Consider the following 3,486-nt stretch of genomic DNA (forward strand, 5'->3'; position numbering starts at 1 on the left):
TTTTTACCGCCTGGACGCATGTCACAAAACCTGAAATCCTCCATCTCAAATTGTGGATTGTCACACAAAGAATATATTCTAATAACTCTTGTTAATGAATTGTATTCAACATTTGGAATCAGTAAATGTCATATTTGTCACCATAAAAATGTTTTCAGCTTTCTCGTGTATAAAACCTTTTTTTCATGAGTGAATTATCTGCATTGGACTTTTAAAATGTAACCCTAGATATCCTCCATCTTTACATTTAAAGATAGGATTATAACGATTCTTTATACACTCTTAATACAATATTAGTTAACTTTTAATGTCAACGAATATGTTACATTTACGTATAGTTAATTAGGGGCTGAGATAAAATAACAATAGATTTTATAAATTCTTCACTTCATTTTTAATATAATACATTACTTCATTTTTAATATGGAAAAGCCTTCTCATGTGGGTTTTTCATACATTGTTTTTAATGTAATGTATAAAATCTATTGTTATTTTATCTCAGCCCCTAACCAACTATACGTAAATACAACATATTCGTTGACATTAAAAGTTAATTAATATTGTATTAAGAGTGTGTAAATAATAGTTAGAATCCTATCTTTAAATGTAAAGATGGATGATTCATAAGGTTACATTTTAAATGTCCAATGCAGATAATTCACTCATAAAAAAAGGTTTTATACACGAGAAAGCTGAATACATTTTTATGGTGACAAATATGACATTTACTGATTCCAAATGTTGAATACAATTCATTCACAAGAGGTATTAGAATATATTCTTCGTGTGACAATCCTCTATTTGAGATGGAGGATTTCAGGTTTTTTGACATGTGTCTATGAAGTAAAAAAGGAGACTCCATATGGTAAGTCCACGGTAAATGGTGGTAAAATGAGTTTATGTAATCCTCTATCTCAGATAGAGGATTCCACATGTATTACATGTTGACATGGCGTCCGACTTGAAGACACACGTGGAAAGCATGCTTGCGTGTACATGTAATCCGCCATCTCAGATGGTGGATTACCTAAAAGCAATTAAATTCTAGTACACTACCTAAAAGCACTTTTTTTTTCTTCAACCCACCTAAATCAGAAAAAAAAATCCAAAGGTTAGCTTCTTCATATACTCAAAGGTATGAATAACGCTTAGAAGCACCTTAAACAATCAATCTTTTGTTTTAGATGTCCTTCTACAACCTCAACTTCACACTTCAGTCGCTCAACATTCTATTAGCATCAATAAAGTCCACCAGCTTCCAGCCTTATACAAACATACATGTAACTCAACCTTTCCAACATGAGGACTTATTTTTTATTTAGGCGTGCGTATTATCTTTATATGCACGTTAGGTAACAGCTCCATCCGGGAAAAACTAATCGAGGGTTTAAGGGGAAACTCAAAAATTCAAGAATTTTTAAATGAAAAATAAATGTTTTGTAATGTATTTTAAATACTTCTAAAATGTATTGTTTTTACCATTAATAAAAATGATGCATTGAACTCTGATTTACTGTAAAAACGCGACACATCATCTCTAGCGCAGGCAGAGTGTTACATCGAGACTGTAAGTTCAAACTACGACCATTCAATAAAATTCAAGTTGTGTTGTTATTTTTATAAATTCTTAATTACCAATCGTGGTCGATCGACTCGGTCTTACAGTTATTTCGGTTACTAATTGAGTTGTATTGGTCAATCCTATATTAATTGGTGTGATGACCTGAAAATCAGGAAAAGTTAGCTTCAAGTTTTAAGCTTAATAATCAAAGCTACAAATGTGATCATATTATCAAAGTGGGACTTGAATCATCGTCAAACGTACACATGAACTAAAACACTTTATCCAAAACAAAAACGAGTTCGCCATCGTCACACACATGATAGTCATTGTTGAATTAGTCTTGGACACAAATATATGTAGCTGAACTTCCATGAACCATCCCTTCTAGAAGGTTTTCTAGTACTTTGAATGATCAGAATCTAAAGTTGAAGACTTTAGACGGCTCTCTTGATCCAAAAATACAGTTAATGTTAAGGGGAACAATAATATATATAATATATTCTTATAGAGGGCTGAAAATACATATAATAACTGAGAGAATACACATAAAACCTAAAAACCAACAAAATGATATTAACAACATAGTTATTCATTTTTTTGTCAATGAAACGACAACACTCAAGTGCCTCGTTATATTAGTAGCTAGATGTTCTGTTGCATTCTTCTCACACTTCTTGAATAGCTCGTCGATTTTGGAGTTCCCAAAATGAGATGTAAACAATGATTCCGTAATAGCCCTTACTAAGTTAGCTGTGTTCTTTCCTTGGCTGTGGTTGGATTCATAAGTATACTCATTCATATATATATGTATAATCATCTTGACCCAAGTTGAGTTCAAAAACATCAATGTTGTCAAGAGAAAACGACCCCTCTGTTTGAATAATGTCCCTAAGTTCATCTTCATGCGGAAAATAAAATGGAATATTAATGAACGAGATAATATCTGATTCTTGAACGAGACCCTGAGAGTTAAGGCAAAATGGTTAGCCGATCAGCAGGGCCGGCCCCGAGAATTTAAATACCTCGGCCGAGCCGAAATAAAAAGGCATATATAGCTTAAAAGGGGTATGGGTAAAAAAAAGTTTTGCATCAAATATATTTAAAATGCTATATCCGTATCTACACTGGCAGAATTTGAACATTTTAATTGAGGGGTCGGAAAATATTAAATTAAAAAAACCAACAAAGAACATAAATGAAAAAAAAAATCCAAACTCTTACATGGTTAATAATTTGGTTTGGGCTATGAAGTGTTTTTACGTTAAAAATAATCCAACTCTTACATGGTTAATACAAAGAACGAAAAGTGTTTTTACGTTAAAAAAACATGGTTAATAATTTGGTTTGGGCTATGAAAGAATGTATAATTGATTTGGGATGTTCACTTTTAATTGTTGAGAGCATAACTGATCAACTAAATACACATTGTATTACCGAAACTAAATTGGCTAAAATCTAGGTCAATGATGACACTAAAACATTTTAACTAGAGTGCGTCCACATGTAAACATCAAGGCTATGTGATTATGTATTGCATCCTTACTTTCTATTGTTTATTAAATAAATAATCATTAATCGGCTTACGCAAAACAAGATCAGCAACAATATAATTTTTTTTTTAAAAAGTTCAACCTTTCTAGCCCTCTTTATATATTGATTTCATAGATTTCATAGGTATTTTTAATAGATAGGATCGAACTCTTCTATTGTTTAAGATTTTTCTTACAAACATATTATTTTAGAGTACTATTTCAAAAGAAGTAAATATATATTTTATTAATTTCAAAATAGAGTAAGTTATATAAATTTATAGCTTAATAGACTAATGTAGAAAATAAGATAATTAGATAGAATTAGATGAAAAAAAGCCATTAGTCATTTTAAATCAATTAGTAATAAATAACCTAAAATTAAACTTGAAT

Source organism: Bidens hawaiensis, unplaced genomic scaffold (genome assembly GCF_021521415.1).
Source record: "Bidens hawaiensis isolate Kalapana, Puna unplaced genomic scaffold, B.hawaiensis_p1.1 tig00004748_1, whole genome shotgun sequence".
Classification (NCBI taxonomy): domain Eukaryota; kingdom Viridiplantae; phylum Streptophyta; class Magnoliopsida; order Asterales; family Asteraceae; genus Bidens; species Bidens hawaiensis.